This window comes from Schistocerca americana, chromosome 3, assembly GCF_021461395.2.
Source record: "Schistocerca americana isolate TAMUIC-IGC-003095 chromosome 3, iqSchAmer2.1, whole genome shotgun sequence".
Classification (NCBI taxonomy): domain Eukaryota; kingdom Metazoa; phylum Arthropoda; class Insecta; order Orthoptera; family Acrididae; genus Schistocerca; species Schistocerca americana.
The window spans coordinates 151,834,409-151,861,973 of NC_060121.1; the positions used below are offsets into that span (position 1 = coordinate 151,834,409).

A 27,565-nucleotide genomic window follows, 5' to 3' on the forward strand; every position below is an offset into this window, starting at 1 on the left:
TTGCAGGTCCTGTACGGGCCTTTCTGGATACAGAAAATGTTCGACTGCTGCCCTGGCGAGCACATTCTCCAGATCTCTCACGAATTGAAAACGTCTGGTCAATGGTGGCCGAGCAACTGGCTCGTCACAATACTGTGGTATCGTGTTGAAGCTGCACGGGCAGCTGTACCTATACACGCCATCCAAGCTCTGTTTGACTCAATGCCCAGGCGTATCAAGGCGGTTATTACGGGCCGAGGTGGTTGTTCTGGGTACTGATTTCTCAGGATCTCTGCACCGACATTGCGTGAAAATGTAATCACTTGTCAGTTCTCGTATAATATATTTGTCCAATGAATACCCGTTTATCATCTGCATTTGTTCTTGGTGTGGCAAATTTAATGGCCAGTAGTGTAAATACCTAACAGAATCTGAAAAGTGTTCGTCCGAAAATTTGTCATGTATATGTGTCGGGCAAGTTATTTAATAATTATGGTAGTAACAGATACGAAAAACTAGAGAACGTCGTAATTTACTCATTTTAAAATCGTATTATGCGCGCACCGTTCCCAGTATTCCACGCGGCACTACGACTATTAACACTTGCGCGCAGAGCGTGTTTGTAATCACACTTACTTCAGTCGTTTCCCCGTACCTTTGGCAAATCAACTGCGAGTGTGCACCTTTTCCCGGTTGGAATTTTCTCTGCAACCGGTCGGGCTCCACACGCCTACCCACGTGGGCTGGCACGCACGCAAGCATTGGAAAGGTGTCTTGCGTCAAGCGCAGTTTGCGAGGTCTGAAATACCTCGCCATTTTCGAGACTGGTAGTTTTCATATTAAATTACCCGACAAAGATGAGTCACGGAGAAAGGCAGGAGGAAACGAAATTGAACTCCGCTGGTTGAGTGGGTATGTGATGTTATTTCACTGAATACAAAATCGAATCAAATTGACAGGGAACTTGGCACTATAAGCCCTCTTATTGGTAAGATGTTGCATACCTTCTGGCCTGGAAGCATGCCGTGATTTGTTTGTGAAGGATGTCATATACCGGGTGATCAAAAAGTCAGTACAAATTTGAAAACTGAATAAATCACGGAATACTGTAGATAGAGAGGTACAAATTCTAGGCGCTTCAGTCTGGAACCACGTGACTGCTACGGTCGCAGGTTCGAATCGTGACCCGGGCATGGGTGTGTGTGATGCCCTTAGGTTAGTTAGGTTTAAGTAGTTCTAAGTGCTAGGGGACTGATGACCTTTGATGTTGAGTGCCATAGTGCTCAGAGCCATTTGAACCATTTTTTTTTAGTAGCCTTCCTCTGTACAAATTTTGTATAGTTTTATACCATGCTTGAGGATACTGCCTAAAAATCTGCCTGGTCTGGAGAAGGAATAAAAGAAGCCACGGTTATCTACGCTAAGCCACTATGGCCGCAGCCAGTGAAGCTGATGACACCGGAGTGCTTACACGACCAGCGATATCGGCAGAGCGGAAAACCAGATTCGGGAGCCCCGTTGTAAACGTACAGCGTGGTGCGGCGTGCCTGCCGCACTGGTTTTCCCGCGCACCTTGCGGCAGCGGATTGCAGGTGCTGCGAGCAGGTCGCGGCACGATGGGAGTGTAGCGGGGTCTGGCGCCATTAGAGGGGGCCACAGGTTGCACGCCAGTATTGTTAGCTAGCGCCGCCACCCATCCGCGTATTCACCGACGACGCCCCGCCGCCCTCTGAACACCCCCCCCACCTCTCTCCGCCATTCAACAGTGACAGCACAACAAAAGCTTCGCCAGGTCGCCTCTTCGAAATGTAGTCCTAACGAACCGTCCCTTCCACTTCCACAGCGAGACCCGCGCTTGCAATACCGACACGGGAAAACCCAGAAAACAAGGCGCATACTCAGAATGCCACGTAAAAGGCGCCCTTAGATGCTCTATATTTATAGCCATACTAAAAAGGGATTTCCACATCGCAGACCCCTTAGATTTAGTGGTAACATAGCACAGTGGGCATCCTCTCAAATACTGAACACAGATCAAGCATGAAAACATGAAGAATGTGTACTGAACTGTGGTGCAGTCTGCAACAGCAACGAGGTTGTGGGTGAGTGCTCAGGACGAACCGTGTTCAAATCTCTCTACTACCAATTTTTTTTCGCAACCTTATGAACTGTCCGTCCGGTCACTGAAGTGTTTGTTCTCTTTCTGTAATCTTGGTAGTTTTCATCCATGTTGTTAATGTCGCAATTGAAGTCTTGGCAGTTGTCATACTATACACTGGTTACAGAATATGAGTCATGACCTAAGAACACGTTACCATTGCAAATAAATAGCATGAATAGTAAGAGCAGGCGAGATACCATATAAACGGGTGTGAACTATGTTACAAAAAAGGATTTCAAGAGGCAAGACTTCCAAATCGGGACGCAACTTCAGAATCGATAAAAACATGTTTTGACAGAGCACAGAGAAACTCTGTGATTGTGAAACTGTTGCGTTCATTTGTTGTAGCAAGGAGGCATATGTTCAAAAATGGTTCAAATGGCTCTGAGCACTATGGGATTCAACATCTGAGGTCATCAGTGCCCTAGAACTCAGAACTACTTAAACCTAACCTAAAGAAATCATACACATCCACGCCCGAGGCAGGATTCGAAACTGCGACCGTAGCGGTCGCACTGTTCCATACTGAAGCGCCTAGAACCTCTCGGCCACAACGGCCAGCAAGGTATATGTCACTCACTACTCGTACAAATTAGGTGCGTCGATCAGATTCCTATCATATGACACACATGCTGTCACTAATGCTGTGTATGAGAAGGCGAACAGTAGGGTATATATATATATATATATATATATATATATATATATATATATATATATATATATATATATATATATATATATATATATGGCACGCATGAGGTTTGAACACGGTTCCCTCGCTTGACTTCTGTGTTGGTTTGAACACGGTTCCCCCCCTTGACTTCTGTGTTGAATTTTTGACGGGCTGTCCACCAAGCCCTCTTACAACTAACTCTGAGGGGTGTGCTGTGGGCAGTTTCCCTTTGAGTTTTGAGCAATAATATTGTCCGTCTGAGTTCGCGTTTATGATTTGCGCAACACACCGAAAGAGACTGCTAAGCTTTAAAAATATTGATGCTCGCTCAACATATGAGAGTATTTTGATAAGTCTGGTAAATTTCCATGAAAGAATGGAACATTTTTTGTTGCGCCTTCATGGTTGGTAAGCTTGAACAGTCCAAGGATCGTATAAAGAATTTCAATAATGTACACACTACAGTTCATTGTTGACAGCCGTCTGAACTGGTCCGTGTTTTGACTGCGACATAACTTCTAATAGGCATGCAGAAGGGACGGCACAACAGAATTTGCAAGTCCTTCATTACACTAATACTTATTATTAAATATTTTGGAGGAGATGGAGATATACGCCCATTACAGAGATGAACCGTCAGTGCTTCTCAATGAACTGTTGGATTTTCGTGAAAAACATTTTTATGATCTCTCTGACGAAATTCTATGAGCATGTATGTACTCTTTTGTTCAGAAAATCATAGGACCCAGTTCTATCCATGGCAGAAATGTACCTTAGAACAGTACATAAATATTTATGTCACAATCTTAAAACTTCCAACTTGAAATACAACGAAATATAACTCCATTTTTAATAAATCAGTTTTATGACATTAAAAAAAAAGTATGTAATATCATATCACTCTGCAGCTGATCATTCCATTATTACATATATCTCCAGTGCCAAATAATGTTAATATAAGATAGAATCTAGCATAGGTGTATACTTGCAGTCAAGTCACAACTCATATATCGTATCGATATGATGTCACACTGCCAAAGACATTCACAACATCGTTGGCTTTGAAACCATTGCGGTAGTACCACCTTTGACCATAGAGGGCACACTGAGTATACATCGCCTATACAGTTATTTTTAAAGCTTTTAATTGATATTTTATACAATATTTAAGTAGTTCCATGGTTGTAAAGAGATATTTTATACATAACTATTTTTTTGTTATTATTGTACTTTCTTTTTTTTGCGTTTTGACCATTATGTCAACCCGTTTAACGCTGATTGGTTGACGTGAGGTAGACGGAGAAGAGGTAGGCGGAGCATCTTCGTATTTAAGCGTATGCCTATCACTTGCTGGCACCAGTTAACATCACAGCAGCTGAAAAGAGTGCTCCACCTACCATCTTCGAAGGTTGCCATGGGTATAACAGGTCATATTCTATTTTATCCTTATAAGCATTTTGTCATATTTTATTGTCAATGTAGTATGGTTTCTATTTACTTTCTAAATTAAATTACAGGTCTGATGATGGTCATGTGATATGATCGAAACCGGTCATGTTCTTGAAGCATATGTGGTGTAATCAAGACTGAGTTTTTGAAAGAAATTTTTTTAAAATACAGTGGGACTGGTGTGTTTTGCGACTACAATTTCTTAGTAAAGCTTAGTAAAGAGACCGTGTGTTTAACAGTGAGTATTTAATTTAACTAAAATTGCTTTAAAAGTAAATACAGTGCAATTCTTTACTCAGAATCCTTGCACTTGATACTATTAATTGGCATAATTTTGATTTGGAGTTACATCTCTTTAGTGTACGAAAAAGAAGCGGAAGACGGATAGTGAGAGTAGACATTTTAAAGAGCAATGGGGACAGCAGTATTTCGTGATTGGTTCAAGTAATAATGCAATGTTTATCATAATTTTCAATGCAACAATATCGGTTCTCAAAGATGATGATGATGATGATGATGATGATGATTGGTTTGTGGGGCACTCGATTGCGCGGTTATCAGCGCCCGTACGAATTCCCAATCTTTACTCAGTTCAATCTCGCCATTTTCATGAATGATGATGAAATGATGAGGACAACACAACCACCCAATACCCGGGGGGAGAAAATCCCCCAACCCGGCCGGGAATCGGACTCGGGACCCCGTGATATGGTTCTAAAAGAATACAATGTAAAACCTCGGTATGAGACTAAACATTCCCACAGTTATTCCATATTTACCGGAAGCCAACGGCTATAAATACATGCGTCTTTGAAAGGCGGTTTCAAATCTCAGCAAATGTTGTTTAAGAAAGTAAATACTAAACAGCAAGCAGCAACTCGTGCTTGTTTTCGCGTGCCTTACTCGTACCAAAAAACGTAAAAAACATTCACTGATGGCGAATTAATAAAGGAAGACATGACTACAGCAGTTGAAGAAATGTTTCCAGAAAAAGTAAAAAACCAGTTTCTCAGCAAGTACTGTGGCTCAAAGACTAAATGATATTGCTTAAAAGATTTTAACTCAATTGTCTGAGAATACTCTACACTTTGATTGGTTCTCTTTTGGCTCTGGATGAGTCAACAGATGTTTCAGATATTGCATAGGTGTTAATTTTCATTCGAAGGATAAAGAAAAAATAATGAAGCGCTTCTTGACGTTCATAACATTCACGGCACATCCACGGGACGAGAAGTTTGTTGAGGAGTAGAATATGGTGTTCAGAAAAACAATCTTCAGTGGAAAACCGATGAAGGCAAAAACATGTGTGGAAAAAATAAAGATGTCGTTGCCCTCGTGTCAAAAGTGGTGGAAAATGACAGTGGATCAAAACCATTAATCCTACACTGTATCATTCATCAATAGTCTTTTTGTGGAAAATGCTCGAATATGCCATAAGGTTTACAGCCACTCATGTCAGTTTTAATTATATAAGATCAGATGCTCTCAGTCATTGTCAGTTACGCGAGTTTACTGAAGAGATTGAAGAAAGTGGTTCATCATATTATACAGCAGCACGCTGGCTTGGATGTGGAAAAACTACTGACACGATTTTTTGAACTCCGGACAATAACAGTGATCTTCGTGAATGAAAGGAATCGTCCTCTGGCTGAGTTACAAAACAATACACAGTTATGGAGTTACCATTTTATTTTTACAGATTTAGCTAAACATACGTACGACCTTAATTTAAAATTACAAGGAGAAAACCAGTTACAGCCTGAATGGTACACTCATATTAACCCTTTCAACAAAAATTTCTTTTGTTTCAGTCCCAATTGAACACAAAAATCTTTTACGCATTTTAATACACTACTGTCCATTAAAATTGCTACACCACGAAGATGACGTGCTACAGACGCGAAATTTAACCGACAGTGTTTGGCGACATCGCGGTGAACGCACTTTGGAAGCGTGTATTCGTCATCGCCATACTGGCGTATCACCCGGCGTGATGGTATGGGGTGCCATTGGTTACACGTCTCGGTCACCTCTTGGTCGCATTGGCGGCACTTTGAACAGTAGACGCCACATTTCAGATGCGTTACCACCTGTGGCTCTACCCTTCATTCGATCCCTGCGAAAACCTACATTTCAGCAGAATAATGCACGACCGCATGTTGCAGGTCCTGTACGGGCCTTTCTGGACACAGAAAATGTTCGACCGCTGCCCTGGCCAGCACATTCTCCAGATCTCTCACCAATTGAAAACGTCTGGTCAATGGTGGCCGATCAACTGGCTCGTCACAATACGCCAGTCACTACTCTTCATGAACTCTGGTATCGTGTTGAAGCTGCATTGGAAGCTGTACCTGTACACGCCATCCAAGCTCTGTTTGACTCAATGCCCAGGCGTATCAACGCCGTTATTACGGCCAGAGGTGGTTGTTCTGGGTACTGATTTTTCGGGATGTATGCACCCGAATTGCGTGAAAATGTAATCACATGTCAGTTCTAGTATAATATATTTGTCCAATGAATACACGTTTGAAATTTTGATGTAACTGCAAACGATATCAAGATTTTTCAAAATCGTTTTAACGCCGAGGTAGAAACTACTGTTCCAGAGCTTGAAATAGAAACGGTTGAGATGAAGTGTAGCGATTTTTATAACGATTGCACTCACACAGTTTGATCAATTGCCTAAGTTTGCTCGTGGCTTTTTTCTACTTTCGGCACTACTTATCTCGGTAAAAAAAAAATAAATAAATAAATAAAAATCCCAAAATGAAATACACAAAAAGTACGCACAGATTTAAATTAACTGATGATCTTTGAAGTAGCTGCCGATAAACTAGATCCATAACTGTAAACAATTGTAAAGAGGAAGTTATAGCTACACTATTCTCATTAATCATTATTACAACGCTTAGTTTCATTGCATGAATTGGCTACGTAAATTTTCAGAAAATCTCATATAATTAACTACAGTGTAAATGTTCAATTACATTATACATGTCAGTTAATGTGTATCTCAACTGATCATAAAGTAAAAACAACGTATTATTGTTTGTATTTTGTATAATGCATTTGGACTGTACATTTTACAATGTGCAGTGTTACTTCGCTTAATGAGCACGATTCGTTCCTCAATCTTACTCGTAGTTAACACACGTTGAGTGAAACGCTTTTTTCTGTGGGAAACTAAGTGGGTCAATGCAATTCGGAAAAAAAGGGTACTGAACCATATCTATAATACAGTGCTGTAATTTTTATATATAGGACAGTGCATCCTATGTTAGAAGCAAGTTGTCTAGAGGTGCTTGTTTATGCCTGTGCTCAAAATTTGTCGAAAAAGAAACACAACGTTATCGTTAACTAAATTCGTAGCGTGCATAGCAACTGCATTATGGGCGTCTTTAACGACGACAAACCACAATTGGATTCATAAACAGGTACTGCAAGGGAAGGCGTTACCATACGTTAGCGGAGGACAATTTTTGCAACATCGTTGCAGGGAATTTGCAACATCGTCGCGGAAGTCGAAGCAGAGCTTCCAGTTGCCAGCACTTGCGGCGCGAGATGCCCTGCGATCTGTACAGCTGACTGAATGTAGCAGTGTCAGAGATTCTCCTTCACAGAGCGTTAGTTTACAGGAGAACGCGTGACTGTGTTTATAGTGGCCAACGAGACCGGTCCAGGCCAGAACGTGGTTATTAAAGACTAAAAAAAATGATACTTAACAGACACACTAAGTGAAACATCGTTCGTTAAGCGCGCCGCTATCATACATCTCCTTCCACCTGTTGTGCGTATCACGCTCTGTGGGAGGTTCTCGATGAGCAGATTCGACTGTAATAAAAAAAAAAAGAAAGGAAAAAAAAATACTGCGGGCGGATACCACGCATGTCTGAGCCGTTACTACGGGCCCGGTGTTGATCTGTAGGCCGTAATTTGGAGACCCTAGTAATCTGTCTTAGTCTTTTCAGGTTTGGAGATCTCTTCCAGCATTGTGGAAAGCGAAATCTGACGCGTATTGTGAACAGTTCACCAATTCGTGAAACATTCCTCGTTCATCATTAAAAAACTCATCTGGCTCTGCTGGAAGTTCTTGTAGAATATTAGTATGGTCGTGTGTAGAATGTCTTCCAAGCCGCGTTTCGCCCATCGGGGCGTCCTCTTTCTTTTCTTTTCGTAACACGTATCGAATGCAGTTGCAGTACATGCAAGATGTACAACATCGAGTGCCGACTCTTCACTACGAAGGCACCCCGTGCATAAATATTGCGCAATAGTATTGTGCCGTTCTTGGCCTTGCAGTTTCGCGCTATATGTTGACACAATATTATTGCGCAATAGATACTAAACGCGTGAGGGCACCTCAAGCATTCCTACAATCCCCCCCCCCCCCCCCCCCTTCAAAATTACACGTTCGTGCATACCGCACATCTACTTAACTTCATCAGTCGTTATGCTAGATCTAAATTTTATTCCTTTCTAGCTTAGGGAATAAACTAAACTCTCTGTGCCTGACTTTATGCAGCATTTACTTTATACCATGCGCTTTCTGTGAATCATTTGTTTTTATTTCTGCACGTCTGCAATAGCTGCCAGCATGTACCTGAAGAAAGCTGTTTGTCGCCGTGTCAGCATGCATTTGATAAATAATTGTAATATCGGTTTGTTTTTAGTAATTTTAAAATAGAATACGAGTACAAAATGGTGTAATATGTTAATGTACCCTACACTCTCGTATAAGTGCTTTTTATTTCATTACACCAAAACAATGACTTTTTTTCCATGTAGCACTGGGTCTACGTTATTTTCATAATACGACTCTGAAGATGTCGAAAATTATTGTATACACACACGAGAGTATTTATGCTCAACGTAAGAAAACAAAGTACATATGGAAAGCACTCTATGCCACAATGATGCTGCATAGGCGAAGTGGTCACAGCAACTTAATTGCCAGAGGGCCCTTAATACCTTACGACACGCCGTTACAAGAAAAGAATGACAAAACGTCGTACCCGTAAATTATCAAGATTATGTAGTTAATGAAACATCTAATCAGAGAAGGGGAAAGGAAACACTAGAGTATTAATGCTCAACGTAAGAAAACAAAGTAAATATGGAAAGCACTCTATACTAGGTGAAGACAAATGCTCATATATATATATATATATATATATATATATATATATATATATATAAAGTTCCTGTGACCGCCTATGCGGCATTCTGGCAGTCATGCCGACAGAAGGCGCTGATTATTTACCACTGTCTGTTTTTAATCTTTTGGCTTATTTCCCTGTTTATTTTATCATTTTTATATTATTTTGTGACTCCGAAAGCTTGTTCTTATGTTGTGTCATATTTTTATCTAAAATTCGCCACAAGAGCGCATTAGAATTACCATCAATTAAGTTTTTTCTTTTTAATATTTTAACTTTGGTCATGTTATTAATTTATGACGTTTTATTACTGTAATGACTTAGACACACGGTAAGCCCACTATAGATTTTACTCATTGTATTCTTCTTTTTATTTCATATCGTACAATTTATGATTGAAGTATATGTTGTGCCTACGTAGGGACATCTAACCTCCTAACGACACAAACATTTTGTGGCTACTGTACGGCAGTTTTGTTATGAACAGTAGCGCTTTTAACAAGGTGACTCTAGTACGTACCAAATTTTATATATCTGCGAAGATGATTTTGTGTCTATCTTTTGACGATGCCACTATGGTTCCCTTATATTAGGACATGTTTCCGAAACAGTTATGCCTCGTCATATTTGAACCGCATAATTTTCACCCCTATGCCAGTAATACTTTTCATTATGGCCTATTTTATTGTTTTAAGCTGTAGACAATCCACTAGTTGTATTTGTATTTTTCCCATATTTTGCTGCAGATATGAAGATGGCTATAGCTGTCCGAAACCAGTAGTCTGAGAACCGAACAAGTTTGTGATCATAGATGAAAACATCTCCAATCTAGTTTCTTTCTATACAGTTAGTCATCGTTTGTCATCTGGGTACGGTATCATTTATAACCATAGTAATAACTGAAGCATTATGTATTACAATTAACTACAGATCAGTAACGAGCACCACATCTTACATTAATGAATTTAACAAAAAGCAGCTTAGCTCCCGTAACTGAAAAACATTTTATAAATCACATGGTATAAGACTTTTCGTAAAGATAAAGCTGTTCTGTCGATCAACAACTTCGGGGATCTTAGCATGACATCAATTTCAAACCATATAAGACGTCATTTTTGACATATAGTTATAAGTGATAACAAGTATTCAATATTCCGTATTTGATATCCGCTGCCGCATTTTTTTTCTTCATTTCCCGACGGCAACTGTTTGTTGAAATTTTGCCTATTTTGTGTTAGTAACTACGTTAACTGTTATCAACTACACCATATTTACACACTACTTGAACAGCAACAACAAGAAGGCAGACCAAAACAAAATTTGCTCGACCTCTGTCGATATTTCGATATTGGAGATAACTGTCACTGCCTTCACTACAGCCGGTCTACTAATCTTTGGTGTTGGTATGCATGTGGAGAAGACTTTAGTAGAGCTTTTGTCTCAAATATATTTGCCTTCTCTCTCTCCTTACATATATGTTCCAGGCGTTTCTTAGCACACGCCACACCAGCGAAAAATTCAGTGCTTACTACGGTACATGATTTTTTGAGTTGTCACAAACGACCAATGATGAGGCTTATGTCTCGAAACAAGTTGTGTACGTACGATTTTAATTTAGTGCCAATGAGGTGTGATAGTTTAAACTACCCATTTATTTCGTCTATTTAAGTTAGAAAACGAAATGAGAGTTATAATTACTTTCAAAATTAATGACCAGTCATAAACCTGTTAAACGTAAACAACAGCAACGTTTGCTTGCGCAACCAAAAAGGTAATGCACACCGAGATGTTCCACAAAATTACTGTGGCACATTTGTATTTAGTCCCCACTTAGGGGCTCCGGAACGCCCTATACTTGCAATGTTAAAATAACGCTTATAAATTACAACTTTCCTCACAAAGTATTTGAGGTAGGAAGTTGAACTTTTTAGAGGTTATTTATTGGAATATGGGCTACAACTTAACACAGGGATTTTACAAAATTTTAGTTCAGTTATTAAAGATGATTTTTTTTTTCAATTGTAATGAAAATTCACATTTTTTTTGCAATTTTTTATTTATATATTCAAAAATATACAGTTTTTTGGAAAAAGGCTGTGTTAAATTATGCAGAAGGTACTGTGTAACATTTACTGAAAGTTTGAAACAAATATGTTTGGAAAATCCTTAGAAAACATGTAATTAGTATGAGAAAATAAAAGTTTTGGGAATCGAGCGACAAAGATTGGGTTAACTTTTTAGTGTATTCCGGGTCCATAGGATGGATTATCTTCATCCTCTGCAAACTCCTCCTCCAGCTTCCTCTTGTTCCTCCTCCTGTTTACTCTTGCTTGTATTTCTAGACTCTTTACAGCCCTGTCTGCAGCCCGAAGGCGTTCCTTGTCTAAAGCAAGCATCGCTCGTTGTTGTGTTCGTAGATTTTGCTACCATTTTTTTCAGTTGCAGTTACTGCAACACTGTTCCAAAAGGTGGTCATGTACGAACACTTATCACATTTCAGTTGTATTTCACTAGCAAGTCCTACGTGCTTTATTATGGAGAGTTCCAGACCAACTTCACTACAATGAATACATCCTACACAGTTTGAAAAAATTCCTTTGAGAACCGACATATCAAATATTTCATTCACATCCGATTCGCCCATAAAACATTCATAGTTTTCACTCACTGAACCAAGCTTCTCCTGTGAAGTATTTTCTTTTCCACTTTGACTGCTATGGGCAGGTGTACTTGAGAGGTTAGGTTCACTCAATTGGTTATCGTCTTTATTGTTTACAGTAATAACACATACCTTTGGCTTTCCAACATTTCTCCTTTTCTTAAAAGCCTTCAGAGGATTTCTAATAACTTTACTTTTACTCATTATTATACTTCAACAAAACAGAGACTCAAGAAACAGAATTAATTACGAATATTTTCGAGATAACGACATAGTAAATAAACATGAAACAATCGACAATCACACCAGCGATATATATTGAACCATCACAGGTTAGCCACAACACATACTTTATTTCACATCACTAAAATGTACCTGATGAACACTGACGTTAATAATAACACCATTTGACAGCAGTTTAACAGCGCCACAGTGGGTCACGCCCATGTAGAACACATTTCAAAAAAAATTTAAAAATAGTTGTAGTCTCCGGAATTGAATAAATTATATATCTATTAAAAGGTAATAGTCTGCAGATTCAGAAAACGCAAAAAAGTAAAAATTGAACTTTTCATGATTTTCAGCCTTTCAGGAGCCCCTTAAATGTACATCCGCTCGGGAAGACGACGGTTCAATCCCGCGTCCGGCCATCCTGATTTAGGTTTTCCGTGATTTCCCTAAACCGCTCTAGGCAAATGCCGGGATGGTTTCTTGGAAAGGACACGGCGTCTTCCTTCCCCGTCGTTCGCCGCGCGGTCTGGGCGCTGCAGTCACGGACTGTGCGGCTTGTCCCGGCGGAGGTTCTAGTCCTCCCTCGGACATGGGTGTGTGTGTTTGTCCTTAGAATAATTTAGGTTAAGTAGTGTGTAAGCTTAGGGACTGATGACCTTAGCAGTTAAGTCCAATAAGATTTCACACACATTTGAACATTTTTGAATGTACATCCGCAATGGATGTTGTTGTTGTTGTGGTCTTCAGTCCTGAGACTGGTTTGATACAGCTCTCCATGCTACTCTATCCTGTGGGAGCTTCTTCATCTCCCAGTACCTACTGCAACCTACATCCTTCTGAATCTGCTTAGTGTATTCATCTCTTGGTCTCCCTCTACGATTTTTACCCTCCACGGTGCCCTCCAATGCTAAATTTGTGATCCCTTGATGCCTCAAACCATGTCCTACCAACCGATCCCTTCTTCTAGTCAAGTTGTGCCACAAACGTCTCTTCTCCCCAATCCTATTCAATACCTCCTCATTATTTACGTGATCTACCCACCTAATCTTCAGCATTCTTCTGTAACACCACATTTCGAAAGCTTCTATTCTCTTCTTGTTCAAACTAGTTATCGTCCATGTTTCACTTCCATACGTGGCTGCACTCCATACAAATACTTTCAGAAACGACTTCCTGACACTTAAATCTATACTCGATGTTAATAAATTTCTCTTCTTCAGAAACGCTTTCCTTGCCATTTCCAGTCTACATTTTATATCGTCTCTACTTCGACCATCATCAGTTATTTTGCTCCCCAAATAGCAAAACTCCTTTACTACTTTAAGTGTCTCATTTCCTAATCTAATTCCCTCAGCATCACCCGACTTAATTTGACTACATTCCATTATCCTCGTTTTGCTTTTGTTGATGTTCATCTTATATCCACCTTTCAAGACACTGTCCATTCCGTTCAACTGCTCTTCCAAGTCCTTTGCTGTCTCTGACAGAATTACAATGTCATCGGCGAACCTCAAAGTTTTTACTTCTTGTCCATGAATTTTAATACCTACTCCGAATTTTTCTTTTGTTTCCTTTACTGCTTGCTCAATACACAGATTGAATAATACCGGGGAGAGGCTACAACCCTGTCTCACTCCTTTCCCAACCACTGCTTCCCTTTCATGCCCCTCGACTCTTATAACTGCCATCTGGTTTCTGTACAAATTGTAAATAGCCTTTCGCTCCCTGTATTTTACCCCTGCCACCTTCAGAATTTGAAACAGAGTATTCCAGTTAACGTTTTCAAAAGCTTTCTCTAAGTCTACAAATGCTAGAAACGTAGGTTTGCCTTTTCTTAATCTTTCTTCTAAGATAAGTCGTAAGGTTAGTATTGCCTCACGTGTTCCAGTATTTCTACGGAATCCAAACTGATCTTCTCCGAGGTCGGCTTCTACCAGTTTTTCCATTCGTCTGTAAAGAATTCGCGTTAGTATTTTGCAGCTGTGACTTATTAAACTGATAGTTCGGTAATTTTCACATCTGTCAACACCTGCTTTCTTTGGGATTGGAATTATTATATTCTTCTTGAAGTCTGAGGGTATTCCGCCTGTCTCATACATCGTGCTCACCAGATGGTAGAGTTTTGTCATGACTGGCTCTCCCGAGGCCATCAGTAGTTATAATGGAATGTTGTCTACTCCCGGGGCCTTGTTTCGACTCAGGTCTTTCAGTGCTCTGTCAGACTCTTCACGCAGTATCTCATCTCCCATTTCGTCTTCATCTACATCCTCTTCCATTTCCATAATATTGTCCTCAAGTACATCGCCCTTGTATAAACCCTCCGCAATGGATATACACGACAAATACATTAGGGCAACATACCGGGACGACGTATTTAATGATGCATCACTTCATTTAAATGCAAACGAAAGTCGAAATATTGCAGTTATAGTCCAGTGCTGTTTTACAAATATCGGCGTTTCATCTTTGGTTCAAATAGCTCTGAGCACTATGGGACTTAACATCTATGGTCATTAGTCCCCTAGAACTTAGAACAACTTAAACCTAACTAACCTAAGGACAGCACACAACACCCAGTCATCACGAGGCAGAGAAAATCCCTGACCCCGCCGGGAATCGAACCCGGGAACCTGGGCGCGGGAAGCGAGAACGCTACCGCACGACCACGAAATGCGGACAATTCATCTTTCATTAACTGAGCAGAGACATTTCTTCCCGTTACTTTGACATCGTAAAGACGTGCCTTGATCACAAGTAGGCCTACGGTGGAGCCCTGAAAATAAAGCTTCTGATCCAACGTACAGCGACAGTAGGTGATAATCAAGACAAGCAACAGAATTTGTCATTTATGTGACGTAACTGGCTCTCGAATTACAGATTCCGAGCCACCAATCTCGACGAAAATGCATGACAGAATATATTTATGTAATTTATGCCATGATGGCCTGTTCAAACACCGTGACTGTAATTTGTTTTCACGGATGGAAGAATTTGAAGCAACTAGTCGGTATTCACTGCAATTTCCTCCGTCAATTTTAGAAAACGTATAATTCTTGAGTAGTGCACTGCTGCACTTAGTAGTTCGACCCGTTAAGCTGTCGATTGCGGCTTTCTCGTGGCTTCTCCGTCTTTCTTGCTCGATTTGCCATTAAACATTTATAGCAGGCTGCATCCCGCGTGTTCACGGGCTTGTTGCACGTGCAAGGGGAGAGAAGACGGGCGCTCGCTTCTCGCTAGGCACTCTGTAATTGACTTGGATCGTCTTCGAGTCAGCACCTGCTTACAAGATTTACATCCGCTGCTTATAGGTACGTTTTTCGTCTTCCTCAGGTTAGCTTTACATGATGCTGTATAAGTACTACTGTAGTCCATGAAACCAGCAATGAGTTGTGTGAAAAGAAAACAAATGCGTACAATTTATTTAAATGCAAAATAGTGAAATGGCTTAACATTATTGTATTACAATGTGGCTGATAATCATAAAATAATCGAAAACATTGTGAAGTGATTCCATGAGGAGACCTTTCAACGGAGTAGAAGTTGCCCGATAAAAAGGTCTTTATTTCAGCCCTGAACTTCACCACACTATCAAGACAATTGATATGTTGTGTTAGGTTGCTGAAAACATACGTACACATGTATCTGACTCCTATCCGTACCAAAGTTTAGTTCCTAAACTCTACATCTACATCTGCATTTACACTCCGCAAGCCACCCAACGGTGTGTGGCGGAGGGCACTTTACGTGCCACTGTCATTAACTCCCTGTCCTGTTCCAATCGCGTATGGTTCGCGGGAAGAACGACTGCCGGAAAGCCTCCGTGCGCGCTCCAATCTCTCTAATTTTACATTCGTGATCTCCTCGGGAGGTATAAGTAGGGGGAAGCAATATATTCGATACCTCATCCAGAAACGCACCCTCTCGAAACCTGGACAGCAAGCTACACCGCGATGCAGAGCGCCTCTCTTGCAGAGTCTGCCACTTGAGTTTGCTAAACCGTAACGCTATCACGCTTACCAAATAACCCTGTGACGAAACGCGCCGCTCTTCTTTGGATCTTTTCTATCTCCTCCGTCAACCCGACCTGGTACGGATCCCACACTGACGAGCAATACTCAAGTATAGGTCGAACGAGTGTTTTGTAAGCCACCTCCTTTGTTGATGGACTACATTTTCTAAGGACTCTCCCAATGAATCTCAACCTAGTACCCGTCTTACCGACAATTAATTTTGTATGGTCATTCCACTTCATATCGTTCCGCACGCATACTCCCAGATATTTTACAGAAGTAACTGCTACCAGTGTTTGTCCCGCTATCATATAATCATCCAATAAAGGATCCTTCTTTCTATGTATTCGCAATACATTACATTTGTATACGTATTGTACCTCAGCGTATTTTTGTGGACGTTACTGAAGGTTATTCACGCTTTTCAATTTTTTTAAAGGATATATACAAGTAGGCCTATTACTGATAACAACGGCATTAATATACAGAAGTACTGGAAACGACTGTGAATCTGTCGAGTGTTTTAATGAGGTACCTGTAGAATAACGCTAGATATACTTTTTATAAGACGCTTCTGTATTCTAAAAATATCATTCTTATAACTTCAATTTGGATAAAAACATACTCTGTAGCTCATATCAGTGAATGGAGAATATGCAGCAAAAACCAGTTTCTTCAGTTTTGTACTGCCTAAAGCAGTAATTACGTGGAGTGAAAATATATCTGAACTAAGGATTTTCATTAACTGTACGGTGTGGGTTTTCCCGTTAAAGTTGTCATCCCGTTAAAGTTGTTTCCAACGACTTAACGCTTACTTGCTGCTTCATCTCACACCTTGCGCAGTCAGCCTGAAGCACTTGTAAATTCGTCTCTCACTTGTGAATTCCTGGACAGTTTTCCTCGTAGGACCGTTACATCGCTGAGCCTTCTTCACAGCATCTTTGGTCGGCTACCGACATATGCATATGTATCTGCACTGGTATTTTCCATTAGCTGTCTCTTCTACAATTCCAGCGCAGTCCTACATCTTTTGCTCCTCTTTGGAAGTCTCCACGTCCATGGTCTGCTGTATTCACATGAACAGCTGCTCCCTCGTATCCACATTACCAATGTAGAATTTGTTTCAACCATTTGCTTGATGCCTTCATTCTTCAGTCTGTCCACTTCTGTGATTTTAAAACACATCTCCCTATACATAATTTGCATTGTGGATAGTCTTCGTTTCTTTTTCCAATATCTTCGTAGTACTTGACTGAAAGTCATCGAGTAAAACAGAAGTGATTTCAGGCGTTCCCCAAGGTAGTGTTATACCGATAGAAAACATTTGGGAGACAATCTGGGCAGCCGTCTTCGGTTGTTTGCAGATGACGCTGTCGTTTATCGACTAATAAAGTCATCAGAAGAAAGTAACAGACCTACTAAGAAGACTGCGTACACTACGTTTGTGCGTCGTCTTTTACAATACTGCTGCGCGGTGTGGGATCCTTACCAGATAGGACTGACGGAGTACATCGAAAAAGTTCAAAGAAAGGCGGCACGTTTTGTACTATCGCGACATATGGGAGAGAGTGTCACAAAAATGATACAGGGTTTGGGCTGTACATCATTAAAAGAAAGGCGTTTTTCGTTGAGACGAAATCTTCTCACGAAATTCCAATCACCAACTTTCTCCTCCGAATGCGAAAATATTTTGTTGACACCGATCATCACGATAAAATAGGGGAAATCAGAGCTCGTACGCAAAGATATACACTGCTGGCTACCGTAAATGCAACACCAAGAAAGGCAAGAGGTAGCACAACAAGATTTATTTTGTAGATAACATATTGACCAAGTATCAAATGATTACGTTTACAGACGTCTGTAACATGTGGTTCCTGCCAGAATCAGTAGCCAGAGTAGCCGCCATTGTTGGAGATCACCGCTGCCACACGTCTCGGCATTGAGTCAAAGAGACGTTGGATGTGTTCCTGGGGTACAGCAGCCCAAGCAGCTTCCACACGTTGTCAAAGATCATCTGGTGTGGCAGCTGGGGATGTAATCTGGGTCACTCGTTGAGCAACCATGGACCACATGTTTTCTATCGGCGAAAGATCCGGAGAGCGAGCCGGCCAGGGAAGCAATTCAATCTGGTTATTGACGAAGAACCCTTGGACAATGCGTCCCACGTGTGGTCGCGCATTATCCTGTTGAAATATGGCTGTGGCCGAGCCCTGAAGGTAAGGAAGGACAACTGGCTCCAGCACCTCGGATATGTAGCGCCGGCTATTTAAAGTACCGGCAATGCGTACTAGAGGCGTGCGAGAGTAATATCCAATACCGCCCCATACCATAATACCCGGTGCAAGACCAGTGTGGCGGTGCATAATGCAGCTGTCCAGCATCCTCTCTCCACGATGTCTCCACACTCGAATCCGACCATCGTGGTGCTGCAGACAGAAGCGTGCCTCGTCAGTAAAGACAACGTCATTCCATTCTGCCGTCCACATCCGTCTGTCATCACACCATTGGCGACGGAGACGTCTGTGGTTCTGCGTCAATGGTAGACGAAGCAATGGACGTCTTGCGGACAGACCACTCTGCTGTAAACGGCGTCGAATGGTACGCGCAGACACTGGATGATGCGTTACAGACGCAATGTGCTGTGCTACGGTTCGGGATGTCACTGAGCGATCCGTCACTGCCATGCGCACAATTTGCCTATCAGCACGTGCAGTGGTGCACCGAGCACCGAGGTGAATGCGATCGACCACGTCGGTCCGTCGTACCCTCCTGCATCCAACGGTCACATATCCGCATTACAGTTGTTTGGTTTCGTCCAACACGACTAGCGATTTCTCTGTATTATAATCCACAATCTCGGTAAGCCACTATCCTTCCTCTGTCGAACTCGGATACTTGATCAAAAGATGTTCGCTGTTGTCTACGAGGCATAACTGATCGTCTTGTGAAACAACCACAAGGTAAACACACGTGCCGAACGTACACTCGTCGAAATCGCCAGGCCTTAAATGGCGCTATGAGGTGGTGCCACAGGCGCGCGTGATGTGCGTCTGCGCTGAAATTCTAATCAGTTGCATATCTCATCGCTGCAAACCCATGGTGTAAATTTCACTTGATTCGGATGCTTCCTTCAGGGTGTTGCATTTACGGTGGCCAGCATTGTAGGTGTTCATTCTTTCCGCGCGCTATAAGAGTTTGGAATAATAGAGAATTGTGAAGGTGGTTCGATGACCCCTCTGCCAGGCACTTAAATGTGATTTGCAGAGGATCCATGTAGATGTAGATCCTATTCCACCCACCTCCTTCGTATGCCACTGTGCTTTTTTTTTTTTACACAAAACTCTTATATGGTAGCTCGCTTGCAATTCCGGGGTATTATTATTCCATTGCACTGGATGTAGATGGTGTCAGTTCGACACACGAGTCCTTATGCGAGGTTATGCTCTTTGTAAATCCCTTCTCGTTTATTATACGTCCGTGAATCAAATTTAAAGGGGATCTTCTTTTGTAAATTTATTTAAGATTCAGAAAAATTCGTACATACGCACTTACACTGAGGTGAAAAAAGTCATGGAATGGCGATGTGCACAGATACAGATGGCGGTAGTGTCGCTCATACAGTACATACACGGTGTTTCAAAAATGACCGGTATATTTGAAACGGCAATAAAAACTAAACGAGCAGCGATAGAAATACACCGTTTGTTGCAATATGCTTGGGACAACAGTACATTTTCAGGCGGACAAACGTTCGAAATTACAGTAGTTACAATTTTCAACAACAGATGGCGCTGCAAGCGATGTGAAAGATATAGAAGACAACGCAGTCTGTGGGTGCGCCATTCTGTACGTCGTCTTTCTGCTGTAAGCGTGTGCTGTTCACAACGTGCAAGTGTGCTGTAGACAACATGGTTTATTCCATAGAACAGAGGATTTTTCTGCTGTTGGAATTCCACCGCCTAGAACACAGTGTTGTTGCTACAAGACGAAGTTTTCAACGGAGGTTTAATGTAACCAACGGACCGAAAAGCGATACGATAAAAGATCTGTTTGAAAAATTTCAACGGACTGGGAATGTGACGGATGAACGTGCTGGAAAGGTAGGGCGACCGCGTACGGCAACCACAGAGGGCAACGCGCAGCTAGTGCAGCAGGTGATCCAACAGCGGCCTCGGGTTTCCGTTCGCCATATTGCAGCTGTGGTCCAAATGACGCCAACGTCCACGTATCGTCTCATGCGCCAGAGTTTACACCTCTATCCATACAAAATTCAAACGCGGCAACCCCTCAGCGCCGCTACCATTGCTGCACGAGAGACATTCGCTAACGATATAGTGCACAGGATTGATGACGGCGATATGCATGTGGGCAGCATTTGGTTTACTGACGAAGCTTATTTTTACCTGGACGGCTTCGTCAATAAACAGAACTGGCGCATATGGGGAACCGAAAAGCCCCATGTTGCAGTCCCATCGTCCCTGCATCCTCAAAAAGTACTGGTCTGGGCCGCCATTTCTTCCAAAGGAATCATTGGCCCATTTTTCAGATCCAAAACGATTACTGCATCACGCTATCTGGACATTCTTCGTGAATTTGTGGCAAACTGCCTTAGACGACACTGCGAACACCTCGTGGTTTATGCAAGATGGTGCCCGGCCACATCGCACGGCCGACGTCTTTAATTTCCTGAATGAATATTTCGATGATCGTGTGATTGCTTTGGGCTATCCGAAACATACAGGAGGCGGCGTGGATTGGCCTCCCTATTCGCCACACATGAACCCCTGTGACTTCTTTCTGTGGGGACACTTGAAAGACCAGGTGTACCGCCAGAATCCAGAAACAATTGAACAGCTGAAGCAGTACATCTCATCTGCATGTGAAGCCATTCCGTCAGACACGTTGTCAAAGGTTTCGGGTAATTTCATTCAGAGACTACGCCATATTATTGCTACGCGTGGTGGATATGTGGAAAATATCGTACTATAGAGTTTCCCAGACCGCAGCGCCATCTGTTGTTGAAAATTGTAACTACTGTAATTTCGAAAGTTTGTCTGCCTGAAAATGTACTGTTGTCCCAAGCATATTGCAACAAACGGTGTATTTCTATCGCTGCTCGTTTAGTTTTTATTGCCGTTTCAAATATACCGGTCATTTTTGAAACACCCTGTAAAAGGGTAGTGCATTGGCGGGGCTATCATTTGTACTCAAGTGAGGCATGTGAATGAGGATTTTGACCGCATGACGGTAATTAAGAAACTCTGAACGCTGTATGGTAGATGGAGCTCGACGCACGGGACATTGCATTTCGGAAGTCGTTAGGGAATTCAGTATTCCGAGATCCACAATGTTAAGAGTAGGCTGAAAAGGTATTTCCACTCAGCACGGGCGACGGCCTTTACTTAACGACCAAGGCAAAGCGTCTGCAGTGATTTGTTAGCGTTAACATATGAGCAACAGTGCCTAACCGCAGGAATCAATGTGGGACGTACGCGGTCGTATCCCGATTTCAGTTGGGTTCGAGTGAGGCGAAGACCCCACAAAACCTAGGGCCTAACATGTTAACAAGGCACTGTGCAAGGTGGTAGTGGCTCCATAATGGTGCGGGCTGTGTTTACATGGAATGGAATGGTTCAAAAATGGTTCAAATGGCTCTGAGCGCTATGGGACTCAACTGCAGTGGTCATCAGTCCCCTAGAACTTTGAACTACTTAAACCTAACTAACCTAAGGACATCACACACATCCATGCCCGAGGAAGGATTCGAACCTACGACCGTAGCGGTCGCGCGGTTCCAGGCTGTAGCGCCTAGAACCGCTCGGCCACCATGGACGGCTACATGGAATGGACTGCGTCCTCTGGTTCAAATGAATCGATCATTGGCTGGAAATGATTATGTTCGGCTACTTGAAGATCGTTTTCGGCCATTCATGCACTCCATGTTCCGAAACAACGATTGAAATTTTGTGGATGACAATGCGGCTCGTCTCCGGGCCACAATTGTTCGCGCTTGGTTTGAAGAACGTTCTGTACAAATCGAGCGAATGATTTGGCCACCCAGATCACCCGACATGAAACCTCTACCACAAGCTATTGATTTTTCTATTAGCTGTTTGTGACAGCATTTCCCAAATAATATTCTACCTGTTTAACACACACTCATTCTTTTAAGATTCGTCCACACAACCTACTTAGAGAGGACATGACATTCACGTACAGTTTTTGCAAGTCTTATTTCCTTTTTGAGGTATCCAACTTACATAGAAAGCTAATTTACATTCCTCTGGGATTCATTCAGACAATCGTTAAGGACTTCACCTGGAGTATGTGTATTCGTCCAGGAACCAATGCTTTGTTTTAATCACATTTTGAAGTTTTCGGCTCACCTCTTGTACTCCATACAAATCAAAACTCTCACGAATTGATTTAAACCATCGCGCGTTGCCATTTCCTGCCTGCTAGTTGCTAGAGTACTATCCAAACATTCCTTTAAGGACCTGCCTGTGCGTTTCTGTTCTAAACCGCGTGTTACTTTATTTCACAAGTTACTTTCAGTTTTCACGCAAAACAACAGGCTATGGCCAGCAACAGTTGTCACTTCTATTGATCGGGGCACGCTTTGCTGATATTTCCCTTCGGAGACTAGACACAGTTCAACCGCGTTTTCATACCGACCCTCAGAATTGCAAGTCTTGGACTTCCAAACATTTTCTTACTTCAGTGCTCCCAACCATTAGTGTGCTCAATGAAGCGCAGAAGTTCCGTTTAGTTCTTCGTTTCAGCGGCTTTAGGTCCGACACTTTCAGTCGATGAAGATCTTACTTTATTCATTTACTTCGTTTTACCTTAAGTTCTCTCTTTCCAAAAGACAAAATAAACGAATAAATAAAAGTTCTCTCTTACAGCCACAGTTTCCAGGCATTGATAACGTCGCTGTTCCATTAGTTTCACGGACTGTGGTGATTAAGTTTTGGCACATAATGTATATAGGTTGTCTTCCGATAGAAGTATATATATTTCGGTTTCCATAACTGTAAAATCAGTATCGATACCAAGTATATATCGCAAATGTCGAATGGTGCTGTAGAAAATAAGAACCTTTCATTACTAATGAAAATTAAAATTTACTCTGTATTAATGTTGTACATACACGTAACACAACTGCAGAAGTAAAAATTACGCACCATGTACAGACTATAAAAACACATGATATTTCGCCAATAAATACGAGTTATATTAAACATGAATAGAAGTGTTATTCGAGTACTGATTTTTTTCTCATGACTTGCCTTGAATTCAAAATGACTGCTTTTCTCGTGTGATCAAGTGCTACTGTCTTAAAGAAAAACTTGTAATTTGCCTTGGAATAATGGGTGGTATGAGTAGTATATAATTTTGTGATTTGTCGAGGTCTATGTTTTCTTCGCGACTGGTATACTTTGGCGGTACTTTTTACAATTGTATTTGATACTACAGTTTGTTCAAGAAAATATCGCACAATTCTCAAATTTTTCATTACATTCTAACTTCTCTATAGTACAGTCTTTCTTCAATATTATAATTTTTGATTATCTACACGACATACGCAGTAAATAAATTTATAACTGCATTTTCTACGAGCTTAGGCACCAACAATTTTATATACAACTATTGCGGCGACAAGAATATTATGTGACATACCGCTGCGAGAGCTATTATTAAAATTATATTTACTTTAAATTTAAAAAGTCCGACCACATTCTGAATGAAGATGACTGATGTGAATTACGCCAAGCTACAAAATTAAAGTACATCACAATTCAGTCTTCTCATCTCTTCATTTTAGTATCTCATGTTGTCTTAAATTTAACTTCTGGGACGGATTCAAGTGCTATACATCTTTTATCGATCAAAGAAATCTCGTTTCTGATTCTTGAACGTCACTTGCCTTGTAAATACATGAGTATTTTTTCAAAATGAGTATTTTACAAAATGTGAAAGTAGTTTTTTTTCGTATCTGGCTTTATTTTTATATAAAAAAACACTGTAACATTAAGCTTACTTAGTGGATCATGTGTAAGGTACAGAGAAGTCTTTAGAGAAGATACCGGCTCTGTTTTTAGAAATGTTGTCGATTAAACACTAGCACGGCATGGCGTATTATGGAGTTGGTTCAAAATACAGACCTTCGTTTGATAAGGTTACATAATAGTTAGTACCTTACGTACCAATGTCTTTTTGGCAAGACATATAACTTTGCGAGGGAACAGCTTGCTTGTAACACTTACCCTATTAGAATAATGTTCAATCCATTTATATTGGGAAGAATTTGTTTTAGAAATAAGCAATAGTAATATATTACGTCTAGAAATTATGGATTATTCGGTAGGGTTTAAACAAGTTTAAGCCTTGTTAACATTTTGAGTTTCAACCAGGTCGTAAGATTGTAATATTTTAGTTCAAATTGTAAATAAAATGGGAAGACATAACAGCTTGTTGTAAAAACAGAGGTTTCAATGGTTTCACCGCTGCATTAAGAGTAATTTCTCACACCCCGTTGATATAGCAGACACAAACGACTGTTTCATCAGAGATTCAAAATGAAATGCACTGTTCAATTTAATCGTTGAAACCTTGCTGGGGGTGAGACACAAGCTTTTTCTTTTTACATAACCATCTAACTTTGGAGCAAATCGGTAGTAACCGTTTTCTTTCAACATACTGATAATTTAAGTTTTTTCATGACCTTCGTTCGAAATTTGCAGTAAACAGATATTCTATACATTGCACACAAGCTGTCGATATTTACGTAGCACACAAAAAATATGCTACAGGCCACCGTATCATTGTTTATGTGCAACATAAGAAATTCGTGCATAATCTACAATTAAATAAATACATATTTCACATAGTAGGCGCAGTTCTATTTATGATTAATGTTTGTAAAAATCGCGCCAATCTGTCATAGTATTTACCAACATATATTTCATGAAACAGCTGCTGTAACATATTTTGATGTGAGCTCTTTGCCTAGCAATGTTACAATTTCGCACTACGTTCATCATTTGGTGTTAAATTGATTTCTGGATTATTACTGTGCATACGTGAGTTTATTTCGGAAAGAAATCACATGTGTTTACGTACAGAAACGAAATCGCGTAAGTGAGTATAATTAAAATTAAATTCCAGAACCTCGAAGTGATACGGATGATGAGGAAATGGCAAGTGTATGCAAATGCAGTCACGTAAGTAAGTGAAAAAGTTAATAAATTGACGCCCGAAAAGCAATACGGATCGATTAATTATTTTTATTCGAAGTTTAAAAATTGAAGCATTCGCCCCTCCGTTGAAACATACCGTGTCTACATGTACTGCTAGTGGGACAACTTCTTCGTTGAGCCTTTTGCAACATACCAGTGTTTATCCACTGAGAATGAACGTTCTACCTCTTTCCTTCATTTTTCACGGAATTTGCAAGAGAAAAAAATGGTATCTGACAAAAAGTAACATAGTAATCAATAACGAGGCGGTACAAAGGAAACAAAAAGATAGCTCTTACAATTTTGAGGAAGTAATCTTTTGCCCGAAATGGTAGAAGGTCAAATCCGAAAGCGGCATTTTCATTTCATACCACCGCAACAGGAAGCTTTTATATAATCATAGAAATTCTTTAGAAAAATTTTTTAACTTTTAAATTCCGGCTGTACTTGGAACTTGTCTGCTATTTAATTAGAAGTTTTCTAAAAATTCTCACAGCACACACACACAAGCTGCGCACGTATAGGAGAGCCACTTTCCACGAAACTTTACATCCACTTGGTACCAGCGCGGAAAGCGGTGACCCACATTCGTTTGTGAGCTCATCGTTTCATTCTGCCACCAGTTTGACACAGAGCAAGGATGATGTGGCTACAGCCAATCGCAGGCCGGCATCTGCCGGGTAGTAACAGGGAGTCTGGCGCAGCGCTTGATAAAGCCGAGACGGAGGGAGAAAAAAGAAAAAAGTTCCTCTCCTCTCTGCCACACTCTCTTTGCTTCTCTCTCTCTGCGTCTCTCATTACCGTAACGTTCTGCCGTCAAGCACCGCGCCTCGCCTCCCAACTTTTAATGAAAGAACTTCTCGGCGCTCGCACTCGACAAGAACCCGCAGCTGTTTTATCTCTTTATCTTATCTCTCGCCCTGGAATTCTGTAGTCTCCTCGTATCATTGCTGCTGCTCTCTACGATTAAACAGTAGAAACACGACACTGACCTTCAGTTTCGTAGGGCCGTGGAGCGGAGACGTCAGTCCAATCCTGTGATCGGCTGCTGCGGCAGTGTTTTCACTTTCACGACGGTTCACACTTCACGCCTTCTATTCTACTTCAGAAATATTACACACTGAGCACACGATACACACGGACATCCGCTCCTCACTGTCTCCCCGTCGTCGGCGGCGACACAGAACAAAGGAGCCGAGTGGTTCTGTCCGCACTGCGCCGCGCTGTCACAGGCCACCCGGCGGCCGTAGTACTACGCGTAGTAGCAGGAGGAGAGGTAATAGTATTTCTCGGCCTCGCCGCTGCGCGCGCCCCCACCACTCTTGGCTCGCACACAAACACGCACTGTGACGTCACTCACGCACTTTCCACTCCTCCGCCGCCGTCGCGCGCAGCCTCGATCTCTGGGGCCTGTGCGACCGCAGGGTGACGTGGCGAGATGCCTTCCTGCTTCGACTTTCCCGCGAGACGGCCACACCAACTCGCGAAACGCACTGTGTCGCTACCCTCCTCCTCCACTGCAGCCGCGTTCGCAACGCCTGCCACCGACTCCTAGACTCTCTCTCGTCAGCTGTTCGCTGCTGACTGGTGGACTCGCCTCGGCCTGCACCGTGTGGCAGTCGAGCGGCAGCGGTGGCGCCTCGCGCGGCCTCCCGGAGAACTACGCTCGCTGCCCGGCGACGAGAGCCTGCCTTGCATTCCGCAGCAGCGATGCGCTGCCAACAACTGCGACAAAAAATCACCGCCCTCTCCCTCTCACACCACCCCCCTCTCACTTTCTGTCTGTCTGTCTCTCTCTCTCTCTCTCTCTCTCTCTCTCTCTTTCTTACCCCCTCCAACTCTGTTCTCCCAAGCAGCTCGTTCCAACTCTTTCCCACACGGCAGAGCCGGTTGACGGATACTTCAGGCGTGCTGCCTTTTTTTTTTCACTTTTTCTCCTCCGCCTGCGCCACGCCAGCCAGCTCCTTTTTGTTCTTTGTTTCCGATTCGCTTTGCTACTGAA

At 41.8% G+C, this 27,565-nt stretch overlaps 1 long non-coding RNA gene across 1 annotated transcript in view; it reads right to left on the reverse strand.

The window, feature by feature from the left end:
* Positions 1-27,138, reverse strand: part of LOC124606807 — a 738,984-nt gene extending 711,846 nt beyond the window's left edge. Inside the window, exon 1 of the long non-coding RNA XR_006978732.1 lies at positions 26,556-27,138. This is a non-coding gene — a long non-coding RNA (uncharacterized LOC124606807). The remainder of the gene's footprint in view (positions 1-26,555) is intronic.
* Positions 27,139-27,565: the final 427 nt, after the last annotated feature.